This window comes from Siniperca chuatsi, linkage group LG19 (assembly GCF_020085105.1).
Source record: "Siniperca chuatsi isolate FFG_IHB_CAS linkage group LG19, ASM2008510v1, whole genome shotgun sequence".
NCBI lineage: Eukaryota > Metazoa > Chordata > Actinopteri > Centrarchiformes > Sinipercidae > Siniperca > Siniperca chuatsi.
Genome location: NC_058060.1, coordinates 22,947,223 through 22,967,378, shown reverse-complemented (window position 1 = coordinate 22,967,378; position 20,156 = coordinate 22,947,223). Strand labels below are relative to the sequence as shown.

The 20,156-nt window shown below is 40.6% G+C and overlaps 1 protein-coding gene across 1 annotated transcript in view; it reads right to left on the bottom strand.

Annotated features, from left to right (window-relative positions):
• Positions 1-19,876, bottom strand: part of LOC122866885 (cadherin-20-like) — a 77,829-nt gene extending 57,953 nt beyond the window's left edge. Inside the window, exon 1 of the mRNA XM_044177099.1 lies at positions 19,508-19,876. The gene's annotated coding sequence lies outside the window, so the exon portion shown is untranslated. The remainder of the gene's footprint in view (positions 1-19,507) is intronic.
• Between the last annotated feature and the right edge of the window lie 280 nt (positions 19,877-20,156).

Sequence of the window (20,156 nt, the reverse complement as noted above, 5' to 3'; positions counted from 1 at the left end):
CCTTGAAGAAGGTTCTCCATGCTCAGACGGGTGTTTTATGAAGTAAGGAGTTTTGTGGACTAGTGCCCCAGAGCACAAAGCCATCATCTAATTTGGCTCTGTTTGGATGAAAGTCTAATGGACTCCCTGTGTGTCTCAGGCTTCTCACCTCAAAACCAATAACTCTTCCCTCTGGAGATCTGGCTAAAGCTCTCCCTCCTCACCCGTCAGATATTTATCATTTCTCTGCTCAGAGGATGTATTCAGCAGCCGTTAAGACGAGTGCTCGCAGTGAAATGTCAAGGATTGTCGCTGCCGCCTGTTGTGTTTGCTTCATCCTCCCTGCCTTCTGTTTCAGACTGTTCGTCCGTGTTGCCTCCAGGCGAGTGGGCTTCTCACATGCCCCCTGTGACACATCCCATCTTTAAAGTGCAGCTTTGACAGTGCATTTGTTCAACATGACGATAAGGGTTGCCCACCCCCAGGCAAGCTAAAAGACGCCTGTACAGGCTGTGCAGGCACACCAGTCTTTGTTCACATGTGTTTGTGTTTGTGCCTGCGTATATGAGTTTATGATGATACAGCTTTAGTTTCCCCTTGCTGAGCTGTTGTTTAAGGGTTTTGTACAGAAACATGTGAAGAAGGAGAACATTACTTTATTTGACTTCCTCCAAGGTCTTGAGCATTGAATGGGTGGAGAAAAATCCATTATAGTTTATAATCTAACATACAATTGATAAAATTGATGCTGGCCTGCTAATGTGCAAAAAGACAAAAATATATGATACAGACCATTTAGCACCAGGTTAACATGTTTTCCAGCATTCCCATCTTATTACAGAGTCAAAGCAAGATTCAACAACATTTCTCCTCCTAAATGTGCCCAGGGCTCCATCCATTAGCAGTTATCACCCAAATCACAACAGGAAAAGGGAGGCAATCTTCTGAACAGCACGGCGGGGGTGGGGTGGGGGGGTGGGGTGGGGTGGGGTTGGTTGGTCGGGGAGACGAGTTCCCCCTCGCAGAGTTAAGAGAGGCAAGACATGCTCCACAGAGAAAATCACTCAGCCTCATTGTACGGACTAAATCAGGAACCACTGCTGCCCCATCCATCTCTCTCAGCTGGCAATATATGTGGTGATACTCCAGAGTGTGACGTGCATGCCTTTGTGTGCGTTTTGTGTTGTTTTGTGTTGTGCGGAAGTGGAAAAAAAGAAGGGGGGGGGGTGATGAAGAGTCTTAAAAGCCTAACGCTTTTCTTCCCGTCTCCCGAAATCCACAGCTACCATGAATCACCATTGCTGCTGTTTTTAGCCCGATTACTTTTCTTTCAGTGCTCCACAGCTTTTTTAATTCCTCCAGTTTCTAAATGCTCAGTGGAAATATACCAAATAACTAGGAATTTTGACAACCAGCATCTTGTTGTTTCATTTTGACAATCAATTTGCTGGTGGATATTAACTCATATTAATGTCAGAGTCATGAACAGTGGGATTACTTTTCATTCCTACCAAACACGTCCTTCTCAATAATTCTCTTTGCCGTGTTGGCCTCACAAGAATCTGGCATTGTTTCTGGCAGATCAAGGGATGTTGCTTTTAAAATATGCTTCTTGCAGGAAAGTGAATATTTAGCTTTTTTGTCAGTTTTATTATCTTTCATGATTTGATCATTTCAAACCAAATTCTCAAATATAAATATTGTATAATAAAATAATATAAAGGTACAGTATGTAGGATTTAGTGGCATCTAGTGGTGAAATTTCAGTTTGCAACCATTTGAATACCACTCGCATCACCCTTCTTATTTTCAGGCGATTATACACTAATGAAAACATACTTAAATGTTATATTCCATTTCTGCCAATAGTTCCTCTTAAATGTTACACACTGGACCTTTAATGCATGCTTGTTTAAAAGGAAAATTCACCCCCAAATCAAAAATACATATTTTTCCTCTTACCTGTAGTGCTATTTACCCATCTAGATTGTTTTGGTATGACTTTTGGAGATATCGACTGTAGAGATGTGTGCCTTCTCTGGAATATAATGGAACTAGATGGCACTCGACTTGTGGTGCTCAAAGCTGATGGAAAAACAAACTTTTTTCACCTTTCAAAACTTTTTTCCACCTGTTTGACATGCAAAAATAAAATAAAATTAATGAACTTAGAAAGATTATCCTGGCAAAATCTTTTTTCACCTATTCTTAAGTCATAAACACAGGAGAGAAAACAATTTAGAGACTTAGAAAATTGATCACCAGAATTGTTATTTCATTTGCCTCTCAGGGCTTCCATAATATTTGGTGGATTACCATGAAATTTGATACAGATATTCATGGTGCCCACAGGATGAATCCTAAACACTGTGGTGATCCCTCAACCTTTCCTCTAGTGCCACCATGAGGTTGACATTTGTGGTTTAGAGTTAAATTTCTATTGGGTGGATTGCCATGAAATGTGAGCATGTTAGCATGATTATGTTAGCATTTAGCTCAAAGCAACATTGTGCCGATGTACAGCCTCACAGAGCTGCTAGTGTGGCACTGGACTCTTAGTCTTGTTAACAAAATGCTTTGATTTTAAAGTGAGCGTCATAACTGAGTACAGGGCTGTGGTGTCTCATGGTGTGGGCAGAACCATCTGCAGCTCAACGCGACAAAGTCTAAGGAGCTGGTTGTAGACCTACGAAGGGCCAAGGCACCAGTGACCCCGGTTTCCATCCAGGGGGTCAGTGTGGACATTGTAGAGGATTACAAGTACCTGGGAGTACACATGGACAATAAACTGGACTGGGCTACGAACACTCAAGCTCTTTATAGGATTACATTTTCTGAGGAGACTGAGGTCCTTCAACATCTGCCGGACAATGCTGAGGATGTTTTATGAGTCTGTGGTGGCCAGTGCTATCCTGTATGCTGTTGCATGCTGGGGCAGCAGGTTGAGGGTAGCGGACGCTAACAAACTGATCCGTAAGGCCGGTGACATTGTGGGGGTGGAGCTGGACTCTCTGGCGGTGGTGTCAGAGAGGAGGATGCTGGCCAAACTACATGCCATCTTGGACAGTGTCTCCCACCCGCTCCATGACGTGCTGGTCAAACAAAGGAGCACCTTCAGCGGAAGACTCATCCCCCCACAATGCACCACAGAGCGCCACAGGAAGTCATTCCTGCCTGTGGCCATCAAACTTTTTAACTCCTCCCTCTAAGTGTCAGTCTGTATGACCCTAGGTCATTAAACTGGACATTAGATCATTAACATCTCTGCAATACTTGACATAATTGTGCAATATTCTGTGTTAATACTCCGGTGCAATATACTCTTTTCAGTTTAAAATTCCCTATTTATTGATATTTATTCATACTTCTATTACTGCTGTGCAATATCCTCCGTCTCATTATAATCTTAATAAGCTTAACTTGGCAGTTCATGCACTATTACTTTATACCATATTATTATCATCAACCGGTAAACCCACTTATTTTAATTTTATACTTATACCCACTTGGTACTTAATTTATTTTCTGACCTGTATTATAGTGTATTATATTTTTTGCTTAGTACTTCTATTCCTGTGTGCACTGATGTGATAGTGAGCTGCGTGGAACAAAAGACCCCCTCGGGGATCAATAAAGTATTTCTGATTCTGATCTGATTCTGATTTCTGATTCATATGAAATCATATTGCATGTACTTGAAGAATACTTCAAGTTGTTGATGAGGTTCTGCATTACAACCTTTTAGCTGTACTGACATTTTAAGTATGTTGATGACATTTGGAGATTTTGATCGGTGACACTTTCACAGGCTGTATGGACATACTGGCTGTTGCATGCACGAAACCTGCTGCCTTTTCAGTTTTATCCTACCTTTCAGCCACCTTGCTGGCAGTTAATTTCCCTTTTTCTGCAGGCCGGCAGGTCAGGGCACAGCAGGGCAACAGTTACTGGATAAAGATATGGCTGATTGCTCACTGGACCCTCATTTCCTTTTAGTGGGGGTGGAGAGGAGTCAATTATAAACTTAAATAGCCAAACATTAAAAAGTTACCACCGCTTATGTCGATTGCAGGAGCTTTCCATTGTTTTTCGAAGAGTTTCCTGTGGTATTATAATTGTCTCTGTAATTTGCAGAACTTTTTTTCCCGCTCATAAAAACCAGTCACATTAATCAAGTTGTATTGGTGTTGGTGAGATATACGAGATGATTGGGGCAATAAGTGGTGCGTGTCTTTGAGAGATGTGAGACTCGTATAAAGTTGTATAAAGCCTTCAGTGTCTCAGAGGGAGCTGTGTGAAGTCCGATAAATGTCCTCAAAGAACATGTCATCCAAACCAAGTTCCTAACCATTAAATGTTATGACACTATACCTCCATTAAAAATCTGGATATTACTCATATCAGAGGCTTGGAGGAGGAAAAAAAGATGTGGCAAACTGTTCTGTGAAGTTCAGTCCTTGGTGTCAATCACACATCTCTGGTAATTGTTGAGCAGGTCATGTATGGAAAAAGGAGAAGGGAGAAAAAAATTGCTTCCTCAAAAACATGGCAGGTTTAATTTGTTAGCGTGGATGGAAATTGGCCAGTGAAGAAAACAAACGACGGTTACATGGGCCGATGGTACCAATTCATCAGTGGAAGATTGAGGAGCCAGTCTAGAGATAGCTCACATCTCCATAAATCATGTTGACAATTGACTTGAACTGCAAGAGGAGGAGGTCTCCCATAAAGCGAGCTTGAACAGGCACTGATATAGGACATCTCTCTCCCACTGCCCAGAAATAGAACGACAGCTTGATGCATTGAGGATGGCCCGTGATGGCTGACTGAAACACATCATTTAAAGTGGTAATCTGTGAATTGTTTTTAGTTAACTTTGGCGCCATCTGTGGTGTTATGTTGCCATCACTGTTTCTGCAGCGTTCTTTCCAACGATCACTTATCAAACAGTGTTGGAGGCACTGTGGCATCCTTTCTCTTGAATTTCTTGTTGATGAAGATTTAGTTTCTGTAGATAGCGATGTTTTCTTCGCCTTTTATGCTAACTATACAGTTCTTTTATTTATTCCAAACCACTGTTGCTGCTGCCGAAAATTGAGCATAGCTTTAGTTCAGGCAGGCCACAAAGTCAGGCTCAGCTCACAATCCCAGCTACATCAGCTGACAGCTGCTGAGCTCAAAGCCAGCCCACATCAGCTGGCTCAGCTGATTCCCTTCTATGTACCCAATTGGAAAATCTCACACAGGGCGCCTTATTTAAGCTGCTTTAGCCTGCCTACCCTAGCTACTTCCTCTGCAAGCCACTTTGCAACCTGCCTCCACCACATCTCCTCCTTTTCATGCTATGTCTGACTTAATAAATGTCCTTTCTGTTGTCATTTACGCCTGCTCTGTTCTTTACCCTATGGGGGGGGGGTTTGCTACTCCCAGGTCCCAGAACAGAGTTTTCTTTGACTAAAGTGATGCTGACTGAAGTGTAAAATACGAGTTCATCACCTTCTGTAATCAACCTAACTACAGCCAGTGAGACTAAAAATTGTTATTAACTGAATTTAAGTTCTGTCATCTATCATTTTACATCAGTTGCTGAATTACAATATAGAGTATGCATGCAAATTGCCATACTGTTTTATAGTGACATCGATGAAGTAATGCAAGGAAGAAAAAGCAATCAATGCTTCCTGATAGAGGTCAATCCCACCTTCTCTCTCAAACTGGATGAACATTTGAGAATCTTGTTATTTTATGAGTCAATTTAGTCTTATTCAACTCTGAGAGAAGCAATTGAGATGGGAGATGCAGTTTAGTCCTAATGCGAGACCTAAATCAAATTAAAAAACAAAAAATCACTTGGAACGTACGTAGATCTCTGCTTTTAGTTGTTTATTTGGGGGTTCTGTACTTCCAATTTTTTATGAGAATCCTGCATAGCTCAACATTGTTTTCTGTTAATATGGTTGGCACTCTGATAAGGAAAGCATTATGTAAACGTACCAAAGATTAGTACAACGGTTAGTGTGAAAGCCGACAATCAGGGTTAAGACTGACATTAGCACTATGAAAATTGATTGTAGCCCCTCTCATTTCAATGAGACTACCGTGTTGACGCAGCCGCGATAAAGACACAGCGGGCTTTGGTTGCTAATTCAACCTGGCCACAACACAATGCAACGTTGTCCGGCAACACACCACATTGGCCAATCAAATACATACAAGCACACATTTCTGGTATATAACTTTATAACGCAAACGGCGGAATTGTACCGTTACTTCATGATTGTCAAGGAGGAAGAGAAAATGATCGTCACTATGATAACTTTGCAGAGTTGTAAAATCCTTCCTATTATAAATTGCTGTTAAGTGTTTAACAAACCTTCAAACTTATGGATATATTACTCAGATTGGCCTTCCATATTTCATCTTCTAACCAGCACCTGTAGCAAACACACGCACACCAATGCAGACCCTTGCATTTTTTAAACACAGTGCCATGTTTGTTCTGAGGAAGGGTGCACCTTTAAACTGGTGTTCAGACTCAAATAAATGAGCCGTGCAGTCTAAAGTTTTGGTTTGATCAAGGTTTAACTAATTGCCTGCAAAGTAATTTGGTTCCACTCACCACACCCTAACCTACCCTAACCTCCTGGAAATGCCTAAAATGCCTATTGAGCTTTGCCAGATGACAAGCTAAACTAAATATGTTCCTCTGGCTATTAAAAAGCTTCTTCCTCCTCCTCTGTCATGTCGGATCTCTTTCTCATCTCACTGCCTCTCGTCTTTCTTGCATGCATCCTCTACCTATGTTCTCCCTTTGTTGTAATGCAGGAGCAGGGCAAACTAAATAAATATAGACTTAAAAAGGTATGATATTTCAGAATTATTTTTAATACTGCATATGTAATATGAGTCATGACCTGTTGATAAGATCAGTAAATGTGATGTGATGACTAAAATTAGAACTTTAATATCCAGCATTACTCTATTACAGTAAACAGTAATGTGATTACAGTAGGGAACCTGCTTTCTAATGCATTACTTCCAACAGAATTGACTACAGATGTGCTTAAAATGCTGTATCTCTGGCTTCTGCTTCTCGTGTTTTTTTTCTCTGTAGGTGTATTACAATTGTGACACCCAGTCCAGTGTATAAGCTTCTCTCTCTCCCTCACTGCCTCTCCATCGGTGGCTCAGAGAGCTGTGTTTATGCGGGTTTCACCAGATGTTGATTCAGCCGTTGAACAGATGACAGACTTAGCCAGCAGCTGAGGAGACAAATCCAGAGTCCAACACTCAGCAGGCTTCCACCTCGCCTTTTCTCTGCCTGCTTTGTTTACATACATCTGTCTCTGTCTCACTTTCTCTTTCTTACTCACTATATCAATGCTCTGACTTTTGTTTCAGCTCACTCATTTCAGCTTGGCACATTCAGATGGTCTACAAACAGAATCACACACACCCTCTCTCCTTCTGTTTGAATACTAATCATAATTTTCTTACAAGGCAGAACACAACACTGTAAACTTGCAAATTATGATTTCAAAACTGTAGTAAACAAAAAAAGTGTAGTGAGTGTTGTTAAGTGTTGCACTATATGGAGCTGTGTAATTGTAGGAACAGGGAATAAACTGTGCTGTAGCATTTTCCTCAAGAGAAGTCATTTACTTCAGTTGCTCTAATAAACATTCAGCCATAAAAACAAATCCATCCGGCAACACCAAATGTGTAAAGCTGTCGGTGTTGAATTGACAGATTAGAGTGTCCTCTAAGCAAATGAAACATGACTCTGAAGGTTTGTCCTGCTGTTTCAAATACAGGTTCTCTCATGATTATGTGTGCTTCCAATTCCCATTACAAAACAAACTAACAACAAAAAAAAGGGAAAATTATTATTATTTTTGCAGTTTTTGGTTGGTTTGCCCACCAGAGAATGAAAACGAAGGGATTGAGTGTTTTGTTGAAGTGTAGTTCAGAATCTTAAACCATAAACCTACCCAGTGGGTTCTCTGCCTGCAGCGATTTCCCAAATTATATCTAATCTTTGAAATAGTACTGTATGTTGTCATCTACAGAAAAGGTCCATCCTAAAACCCTTAAATCTCTCTTGTTTGGTGGTGTATTTCTTTTCTCATGTAGATATCTGTGTTGGTGATGTGATCCATAAAAATATCCCAACCACAGTGACGTCTGATAGCAAGACAACATTTTCAGCCATCTGAAGCTTCATACAGAGAAAAATCCATTGTAAGACAGAGACCAATTTTTCAAACAACAGTGGGTTCAGTAGACCATGATGCCATACAGCTACAGGACATGGACACACTGCATGACTCCCATTTTTTCTTGACTGTTGCTCACACGTAACCCACAGCTGCATACAGCATGTTGTCTGGCACTTTTCAAAAACATATTCTGGGAAATGTCAGAAATGACAAACTGAAGTTGACATACACAAGCCAGGAAGAGGGGAAGTATGTTTCCCTAAAAAATAAAGGAATAAAATTCACACCTGGAATGTCTGAACTTCTCAATTTTATATCTGACAAAGAAAAAGTGTATTTCCCTTTAAATAATAATCAGATGCAAGTCCTTGCATTCCTAACTCAGGAAAAACATTTGCCATTCGCATCACATGTTAAGTGTGTAAAACAAGTTAATTTCACTTGCTATGCTCATTTGCCTTGAAATAAATCAAGAGTGGGAACTGAGACGCATTCATTATGAATGCATTCCTATTCTTGCATGTACTCTGTGCAGCCTCTCTTCTCCTTGTTCTTAATTCGATGTCTGGCTCTTCAAATATTTAAAGGTAGGATTTAAGAATTGAAGTGATTGCAAACATGGATCCTAGGGCCCACTTGACAAGGCGGGGTAGGTTGTTGTACAAGACAGGCTCTAACTCAAACATATGGCCACAAGAGCTCGCCACTGAAGTTAAGAAGGGATTGTGCTTGTGTCCTCGACTGACATTGCGCCATTAACTAGCAATGATATATTTATGCAATTAATTTTTTGGGAGCTGTACTCTTGGATATGAAACGTAAACCAGTAAGCACTGATTTGGTAATTTACACGTCAAAAAACGTCTAAACGCCTAGGTTAAAACTAGGCCACTACAGCAGCTTGTTACTGCTACCATGACAAAACAAAAGCTCTGATAAACCCACCCGCTACCTGTCCAGCACCAAACAGCAAACAAAGTTAGCGACTAGCTGGTGAACATAGTTGAGCACAAGAAATCAATTAATAGTGCTTAAAGTAACACAAAGATGAGCAAAATGAGCTGGAAGAAGAGTGAATATTGTACTTAACATTCGTTATGTGGCCAGAAACAAGACTCCAAATAAATGCAAATGTTTCTCTGTGTCCAGTTGAGTGGAAATAGGCAACTGTTAGCGAACATATGAGGTGATTTCGTGTTGTGAATACAGGTTGTTCTGCTTCCCCAAAGTGTCCAAAAAATCATTTAATACTTCTTTAAATGACATGAAGCCCAGCTGACAACAAATATAGTCATTTAAATGCTGTTGAAACAATGATTTTTAGATATCATAACTGTTGCTGTGGTTATTTCACTTCACTTCACTCCTCCTCTACAGCTTCCATTCTGTCTCATCTACTCCTAAACACTCCTCAACTGAAAAAGAGGACATAGGTAATGTCATTTCAAAGGGAAGGGAGGGAGAACAGGTGTTGAAGTGAGTGTTTTCAGGGGTTATCACTGTGGTTGAGGGGTGGATCTCTTTTGAACTGGGGTTGAGTGAGATCAAAAGGCTCATCTGGGTTTGTGTGTAAAGGGGGGGAATGGTAGGTCCCTGCCTCGCCACTCCCACCCATCACTGCAACAAGCCGTCAGTGATGTCGGCCCCATCAAACAGTGTTTATGAACACAAGGCAGGGACTTTGCATGAGCAAAGTAATAGGTTCTAACTGGAGCTCTTTCAATGGGGTTCAGCAACATGTATCATTCAACTGCAAGAAAATATGTCTTTACAAGTAATTTCATCTTAGTGTGTAGGATTTAGTGGCATCTAGCAGTGAAATTGCAGTTTGAAACCATTTGAATACCACTCATCTAACCCTCCCCTTCCAAGCATGTAGGAGAAACTATGATGACCGTGAAACTCGCGAAAAACACGAACGGCCCTATCTAGAGCCAGTGATTGGTTTGTCTGTTGTGGGCTACTGTAGAAACATGGCAGTGCAACATGGCGACCTCCGTGGAAGGAGACCCGCTCCCTCTGTGGATAAGAACGGCTTATTCAAAGGTAACAAAATCACAACAGTTCTTATTTTCAGGTGGTTATACACTAATGAAAACATACTTATAAATATTGTATTCCATTTCTGCCAATAGCAAAAGCTATTTCAGCTTGAGGAGAAAATTTCGTACTTGAAGAAAACTATGATTGAATGTCATGCATTAATTTGTTAAGCTTGATATTTATCTTCCTTATAACCAGTCTAATGTTTATGTCGTCAATCACCTCTGAGAACATGTAGATTAACATAATAACATAATGAATCCCATTTTAGACTTAGGATTCTTAAATGTGCTGGAAATGTTACACGTTTGAGCATCATGTTTGAGTAAGTTCCCCTAAACACTGCGTGTTTTCATTGAATTTTTATCCTCATATTTTGGCGCTAAAAAGAAACAAAACCTTCGGAAAACCACATTAATGTTCAGAACATCAATGATCAGTATGAATAATGATATCCAACTTTATATAAAGAATATGACCAAAAAGGAACAACAAACATCTTTTTGTCTCTTGAGCTTGCATTAACTTATTTTTGGCAGTGCAACAAGCTGTAAACACAACACTGACATCTTAGCACCTTTTTTGATTGATAGGGTAAACGTGTTAGCAATTATTTGCACATTTACACATCTAGCCAACACGGACCAACATTAACATTCATTTGGAGTCGTGTTTCTGGCTACAAATGTAAAGTCAATATTCACTGTCCTTTTTAGCTCTTTTTTGGTCACCACCAACTCTTTAGGGACTTATTTGTCTCTCTAGCTGCTAAATGCTTCCCCATGTTCACCACCTAGTCGCTAACTTTGTCGGTTTGGTCATTTGGTGCTGGGCAGATAGTGTATATTGGGGTTTTAGAGTTTTTTAAATCTGAAATCAGCTGCCTGCGGCCGGGAAAAAAGCTATGAGAACAGTGAGAGTAAACCAAAACAGTGAGCTTAAAGAAGCTATAAAGCTCCTTACAGCCAAGGAAAACTGCAGAAATGATAATTGTCTGTGGGTTCATCACTACAAGCGACCCCTTTCACATTACAGACTGTCATTTGATGCAGTATTAATATAAAAATATTGATTTCAGCTGCTTTAAAAGCCCAAAAGCCATTACTTTGACACATAGATGAATTCAGCAATGTTACAGAATTTATGTCTGAAGGAGGATGTGATCAGGTATTATTTGATAGAGGTGTAGTAGAGTTTGGCAGGAGTGGATGAGTCTAAACTTTTTTATTTCCAGCACTATAATGCAAAAAGTGTAGCCAAAGGTTTATTTTTTTTACCTCAAACAACTAGCAATTCTTGCCTGTCTTAGTAAACAGTAGGGAACAGATGTGACTTCTCTTTTCTGATTTTGTCTTCTTTGTCTACATGACTCTTGCTTTATCGATCGGATGCTTCAGGACATGGAAGAAAAATGATGCTTGAGGTAAGCTCAGATAAAAGCTTTCCAGCCAATCAGAGAGCAAACTGTATCTTACAATGCAATATGTCTTCAAAGCTTGAGTCACATCTTCTGCAAGACAGAAAAAAAAGAACATAAGAAACCTCACTAAACTTCCATCAGATGACTGTCATGGCGTGACGCTCTCACTTTCCTCACAGCTGCAGATGATGCGGGTGATAACTGCAGTATAGGGCCCCTGTGAAATGTGTAAGGTATGTGGGTATATGTGTGTATAAGGAGGGCCATTGCTCTGCACTTGATCTCGTGCTTCTCTTTCATCCCAGCATCTGTGGCAGTCTGCCACCGCCCATATCATTTAGCACACTACACCTGTTGGGATGAATTTGATACCTGAAGATAATGGATTGGAGTTCAAGGAGGAGAATACGTACAGGAAACTTTTCCAGAGGTCATATTTCATGAGCAATCTGTGCTGATGCAAACACCCCACCCCCAAAACACACACACACACACACACACGTATTCACAGGTTAGAGACAAAGAAAAAATACATACACACACACAGACACACAAACACTCTAGTAACAGGTTTCACATCAAGCCTGGACATGAAAAGGAGAAGATACAGAGCCAAGGAAGAATTGATTGCTTCTTTTGTGAAGAGCGCTACAAAAAAGGTCATTTTTAACGAATTCTACATTTTCACTTATAACTGCTGAGCTCCTGCAACAAAATTCTTTTTATCCTGAATTCCTTTGATCAATACAAAGCAACATGATACATTTAAATGGCCATAATTTGCTCATAAGTCAGTCATCTCTTTCTTTATTGTAACATCTCTAATTTTCCCAGGCAGGAGCATTTGGTATTGTCCAAAAATCACAACCATTGTCAGCCAGTCAGCGCGATTGTCTATATTTATCGCTGATTAAAGTATTCTAAACATTTCCGATTATTAAAATAACAATTTTCATGAATGGTGTGGGTAGAGGTCTAAAAATGACCTCCTGGTTCCTGTTTCGGGCTGGGTCAAAATTATATTCAGTCTAACTAGGTCAGGAAATAGCCAATTCTAATGCTGCTGGTCTCGGGTCTGTATGCCAACATTTCATTAACACTATCGGTCAGGTTTTTCTGGATTCACAATGAGCTCTGATCACGTGGTGCGTAGAAGTCGCATACAAAAAGATTTTAACGCAAGACAAATGGTGTAAGCTGTGAAGTGTAAGAAAAATTGCATTTATTGCTACACTGTTCGACTTCAGCTGCTTGTCAATTCGTAGCAGAAGTTTTTTTTTTGCCAAAAATGTAGTTATTTTGAATCCTTATATTTTTTCCTCCTTAAGGACAAAACATGCATGACCAACAAGGTTGTACAACGTGTCTTTAACTATGTCGAAAAAGTTAGTAGTACAACTTGAGTGGAGATGTTACGGCAAGTTGGTTGTCAAAATGAGGGGGGTAATAAAGTTTAAGTAGGCGGTAAGAGGTCAATAAAGAGGCTTTGTATTTTAGGCTAGTCACATTTGCTGGTATGTGTTAAATACTGGCTGCTCGTTAATTGGAGATGCATTATGCTGCTGCAAGTGTTGGTGTTGGTCCTTGGATCCCTTTCAGATTGAGTCTGTTTTAAATTACGTATGTTGGGTTTGGATAGGTACATGTGGCACATAGGATGTGTTTATGCACTTTATCTTGCATGTTTACAGACACCCCCCATTCAATTTCAAACAATTCAATTCTGAGTATAAAAGGAACAAGATCGCCTAGCGGGTAAATAAGCTGTGGGCTGGCCCTGCGTTCTTCAGTTGGCAGTTAAGCCTGAATCAGTAAAGCCAGGCAACTTACAATATTAGTCCAAAGAGCAGTGGACAGAGTGAGAAAAAGAGAGTAGCCTGATACTGCAGAGCACAAAAACCTAATGGATCTCTGGGTCAGATTTATGGCTGCTCATCCCCTCCATTGCTGTAGGAGAGAAAAAGTTGACTGGAGCTCACAGACTCCAGAGACTATATTTCATTCCCCACCGTGCTCCATTTTATTCAGCCAGAGTACAGCGGTGAGTATTGGGCTCCTATTTTTGGGCCAATAAAACGTAATCACTGTCTGCCAGGACCAAGGTCACTCTGTATTCCTTATGCAATGTGATTATTATTTTGGCCTTCACTGAAGGTCGATTAGCTGTTTATTTTCCGCCTATGCCTAGGAGATTGATTGTTAAAAAATTAAAAAGGGGATGTTTGTTTTTGATGTAATTGCGGATCACAGTTTGCGCTTATATTTTAGGTGTTTTTCCTAGCGCTCTAATCCAGACTATGATAACTGAGTGGGTAGGATGTTTGAACAGGTTGACAGTGAGCACATTAATTAAGCTGGTGACATTTCAGTGTGTGTGTGCGGGGGGGGGGGGCATCCTCCTCAACTACTCGGTCACCTGTATTGGCAGAAGTAAGACAGTTTGACATCATCCTGTTTACTGTCAGTCCTCCAATCCCATCGCAGAGTGCACTGCATGGACTGCCCTCACACAAGCTCTGAGGTCCAGAACTGGCCTGTGTGATTATTTTGCAGTAGTGGCCAAAGTCAGAACTGCAGGTCATGTGACCGATTTTTTCCACGCACCATCATTACAAAACAGCAGCACTTTTACGTTTTCTGAGTATTAAAGACACTCCAAAATTGCTCTTTGTTTTTTGAGCCAGTCAATTAGGTCCATTGAAAAAAAAAAGGTTAAAACCACACATTTGGCCCAAACAATCTGCTGCCTGAATATTTTTTTGCCGTATGTACTCAGTGAGCAACTCTATTTGGAAAGACTGGGTCACCATCTTGTAACAAGATATCATGTTCCCTTATTACTTCCATGCCAAGATGTCTGCCTGCTACAGCCTAGACATAAAAGACCACGCATATCTGGTAAAAAGACAGAAAGGAGTCTTGTGCTTTTCTTCTTGGAAACCACTAATGATGATGTAAGTAATGTTAAAGAGATATTTGATTGCATTAATGTTTACCCATGTGCAAACTAGGTAGCCTGCTAATGATTAGCTAAAAATGGTTAAAATGACATCCAAAGACACTTAAACACACCATGGAAGTTAGCAGTCCATGTGTGTTCCACCTCAGTCAAGCTAACGTTGGTAGACTAGAACGGATTTCTGTTTGTCTGACTGCTGTTTGTTTCAACAACATAAAAGCTTTCTTCTCCTATCCTAATTTGTATTCTATCACGACCACACACCTTCCCTCATATTCAAACAACCAGAGATGTAAAAGAGTCCATTCGAGGAGATAACATTAGGCTAGAATATTCAAGGCAAGTCTAGGCTGCATTAGCTAACATGGGCTTGCTAACTTACTTGTATTCTATTGCAAAACCTAGCTTTGTTCCAGTTTGATACCAGTTTTGGCAGCTTTTGACAAACACAGCCACCATCAGTTGTTTGGGCTGGCGTGTACGTAGTACTATTGTTTTTCATTGGATGATGACGTGTCCACACACTGCACTGTGGGGCAGCTCTAAAGATTCACAGCAAACAAGATGGCATCAAACTGTCTTTACCGCCTTCTCATTTTTTGAGAAGTAATTTGTCATCTTGATCATTTCAGTGAGCAGTGTGTGTACATACAAATCAAGACAATCATCTTTTGAGGACTTTATGTGCTTCACAAATGCTCCAATTAATAAACAGAGCTGTCTTTTATTGAAAATCACCAACTGTTCAGTGAACACAAATGAGCTCTACAGTATGTTACCATGCAACAGTTAAGGCAAGTTTGGTATGTGCTCCGACTGCTCTCCTGTCCACAGTGAGGACTACTGAGAGAGACAGTTCATCTCTCGGATCAGCTTAATTAAGAAATTGATTTTTACATGTGGCCTTGAATGTTTGAAATTTCCCTCTCAAAACCTTGTCAGAGCAAGGGGAAAGAGACTGGGGAGAATCAATTCAAATTAATTTCAGAGATGACGTTTTTCTGTCTATTACTTTAAGCATCATTTTCAATAGATCCATTACCTGAGAGTCAGTCCTGGAAAAAAATGAAGTGAAAACATGATTGCTTTCTTCAGCCCAAGAGGGGATGGAAAAATTCACTGTCAGAGTTTAGAGGGAATTGCAGGGGCAGTTTAATGAAATGAAAACCTGCATCTTCTGGTGAATGATCAGACTCGGGCATTGAGGAATTTGTTTCAACAAACACACAAACAATGGCCCATGCACACATGAACATGAACATTATTGTACTTTATTGCGAGAGAAAAGGGGAAGTGTTGCCTGTATTTAAAAACTCAGAATGCCATGGGAATGAACATATTACTTTCTGTAGGTGTTCTTTAAGGTTGTGTTGAGTTGTATTAGGTGTGTTGGTTCTGACAGTTTAAATTATAGTTGTATTTTTAGCTGCCTCAGTCCATTTGTCCACCTTGTGCCTCTTCTTTAACTTGTAGTGCTGGTTGTGGCTTTGAATCTTTTTAAAGTGCAGACATATTTTACTAAAACTGTTAATATTTCTAATCCTTGCTGTAGTTTGGGACAAAATATGCTCCATCAGAACAAGGTTGGACAACATGTCTTTAATCACAAAAGTTAAGTTCAGTTAAGTTTTTTGGAGCAGTTGCCCTCAAAGATGAGGTTGTTGGGGGAGGTTGGTTGTCAGTGTGCTTCCAGCCACCTGTTTTTATGCTCATTTTCAATTTTCTGAGTAAAACTAAATATTTGGCTTTTGTTATACTGTTCAATCCACAAAATGATCAAGACTTCCATTCATTTCAATTTAAAAGAATGCTAATTCAGTATATAATTTCTACTATAGAACATCTACACACTTTCCATTGTGGACAAACTGGTTAACAAAGTCATCGGTGAGATTCTGCAGCGCGAAACAAGCATGACACTCAGAAAATTGACCAAAAGAATGCATTGTAGTCTTTTGCTTCTGTTGAAGTGGTAACAATAGCCCCGAGGTCAGTCAATCCATCAACAGCTCGGCTAGATGAGTTACAGCTCCAACAAAAGGATTCGCTCTGCTACAAAATACTATGAGGGTGTTTTGTGTACAGAAAACTTACATCTTGTTTTGATACTCAGTGTCCATTTCCCGACAACCCTGAGGGTGGTTTTCTGTCTTCGATCACCATGATGACATCCATGATACCACTCCCTGGTGTCGAGTAACACTGGGAAAATGTGCTGCATAATGATCAAATGAGCCAAAAAAAAGTGTTTCAAAAGAAACAAAAGCCAATTGAAGGTAATATGACACCAGCCTCTGCTCAAATGTAACATGGCAGGTGTACAAGCGCTAACACACTCCAACCGCCGCTGTCGCTGCCAGCCCTGGCTGATTGACTTGACGTTGTTTCCAGGCCACAACAATGCCGGCAGGGTCCTTGTTATTCCGTGTGCTCTCAAAGGCTCCTTCTGGTAGCCCATAAAGCACTATCAGGCTCCAGGCCCTGCAGTCATTCAATTAAGAATTTACTGGGCTATTGATTTCACCACAAGCAAAGTGTCTCACATCTTGGAAACAATAAGGAGCCTTTTACCAGCCTTTTACCTAAAGAGATGATGACTTGGTCTTCAATGTGGAGAAAGGCATGAAAAGACTAATGCATGATATATATAGTGAACACATACAAAAACCATTTGAATCCACCTTTCGCCAACTTCAGTCATTCCCTTCTCTAATGTAATGGTACCTTTGTTTTCACCATGACCTCTAAAATAAACTGATTATTTAAAGAAAACTGTGAGAAAACATTAAAATGAATGTATGCATGTGGATGTTGCCAAGTATTTAAATCATGTTTCGAGAGGAAGTGTTATTTCTTTTGAAACAAATTTGAGATTTGCATCCCTAAAGTATGTGGTAAGGTCAGTTTTTATTAGATACCCCCAATGCAGTCTCATAAAAATTTTGTGAAATGAACATAAATTCTGAGGGACTATACCCAAAAGTTGAGGGATGTTCCTTGTTGTTCGCCACAGTGTCTTTTTTGATACTCCCACTTGGGGCGTCAAAATCTCCAAAATGTAGCTTTAAAAATTTACATTACTGACATTTAACGATTTGGCGTAGAAATTTGCAATTCAACAAGAGGCATCCCTAAAACTTGGAAATTTAAATTAATTAATTTATTCTGCTAATTTACACATCAAGCAGAAATGTAACATTAGCATTCACTCTCCTTCTAGCTCTGATTTGGTCACCACCAACTCTCAAGGGAAATGTCTGGATCTCTTGCTGCTAAGTGATCCACAATGTTCACCAGCTAGTCACTAACTGTCTGTCTGCTGTTTGGTGCTGGGCAGCTTTTTCACTGAAAACAGCTGCCTGCTGCTGCTGGAAAAGAAGTTGATGCCCAAAACAGTAAAGTTGTGGGCAGTGAAACCAAAACAATAAGCTGAAAGATGCTAAAAAGCTCCATAGAGATGAGGGGCACTGCAGACTGATATTTGTCTTTGGGTTTGTCACTACGAGTGAACCCTTTCACATATACGTAGTCATGTGATTCAGTGTTATTATGAAATCATTTATTATAGTCACTTTAATGTTGTCATTCTGGAGATAATGTAAATTTGAATAAGAAATGAAAAAAACAAAACAACGAAATAGACAATTTAGTTTTTCCTTTTGCATTTACAGAATTTCATTGTGACATTGAAACTGCAAAAAGTCAACATTTCACAACTCTTTCCTGGCCTAAAATTTCCCAAATTCCCACAACACACGCCAGCAAAGTTGCTAAGTTTCCATCTATTAAATCTTCCTTGGCCCCCCCATTGCATACAGAGCGACCCCATGTGTCATCACGAAACCAAGGTTGATAAACTTTGGGTTTAGACCCAGTCTTGATAGAAATCCTCCCTCAAGAATCATTGCATATGTGTTTACTATTCACTGCAGAGCTTAACAAAATACAACTGTTGATGCAGCGCGAGTTGAGCTGATTAAAGGGCCAGTTGAGACTATAATGAAAGCGAGAGGGGAGGAGGAGCAGATGGAGAGAGTGAGTATCAGCCGGAGAGTGGGAGCGGAGGAGTTTGGGGAAAAAAAGAGATAGAGCGCGTCAGAGAGTAAGTGCGGCCAGGGGAGAGTACATGTAGATGCTTAATGAATTCGGTCACAGCGCCGCACAATGAAATCTTTATCCGTGGGGGATGAGGCAGGGGACTTGGCAGAGCCCCGGCGTATCTCGGCAAGGGTGAAAAATAGAAATCCCACTGTCCCCTGTTGGCTCTCCCTCATGTCAGCTGCCTTGGTTACTGAGTTGGCTGCCAGCAAGCCCCCGCCACTCCAGTCCTCCATCCCCCCTCCTCCTATTCCTCTTTTACGCTCTCTATCTGTCTTTCTCAGTCCAACTCTCATTCACACTCATGTATTTCTTTCTCTACCTCCTCCCTGCTCATTCTAACTCCCCCTGTTTCTCCCACTATCTCTCCTTCTTCTGATTTTTCTCTTTATTCTCTGCTCTGTTGTAGATTACCTTTTTAACACAACCTGTTTTCTTCCTCCTTTCATGACTCTATTCTACTTTACAATGTTGTAACCCATTTTCCCACATGTGGCTCACTTAAGTAAAATAAGTGCTGCTGCTCCTCTAAAAATGATGATGATTGCTTATTGATAAACACAACACATATACATAGATAGAAGACAGTCCGCCAGCACTGAAAGGCAGCATTTAAAGACTTACCTTGTAACAGGTTGTTCTGATCATTATGTGCAACAAATCAATATGTGATGGGGATTTTACATCCAGATGTAAGTAGTCGCATTCAGTTACAACCAGTTGAGGTGATGCAGTGTTATCAGATGCATATTAACAAAGAAATATTACACAAATAAATCCAAATTCTACCTTTAAAAGCTCTCAGTCGTAGATTTTCAGTGAAACTTCTCTTCCTTTGCAGCCAGTGCCATGTACTGCAGTGTTCTCACTTTTTCTCTCCTTGACGTGCCAGTTTCTATTTCTCAGTCTTTCCAGTGGAGGCTGATCAACGGGGTTTTTGCAGAGAAGTCCAGCTGACCCCCGTGTAGAAGAGAGAAAAAAAAAAGGCAAGAGAGCAAGAGCTGGCAACTCCTGATGAACTCAGCTCCTTTGTCACTGCTCCTTCCAGCACTCAGGGTAAGAGAAGTGTGAGACAAAGTAATCTTCAGGTGAAAAGACAGACTTAGTCCCTCCCTCCCTCCTTTTCCTCCTGCACTCTCTCTCCACCTCGCCCTCTGTTGCCTGTGCTCACTATACCTGCTCAAAGCGTTGTGGACGAGCTCACACAGCAGCTGCCTCTCCAGCTCTCCCTCTTGTGTCTGAGCGCTGTGCTATTGCTCCATCCATTCCCATCGTTTCTCTGCCTCCCCTACTCTGCCTCTCTCTCCCTCCCTCACTCTCTCTATGGCTCATGAATGTTTAGAGACGGCAATTGTAGCAGAAAGGCCCTGAATAACCCGCAGGACTCAAAATACACTCTTTCACTTCACTCACTTTTCCCCAGTTTTTCTTTTGCTCT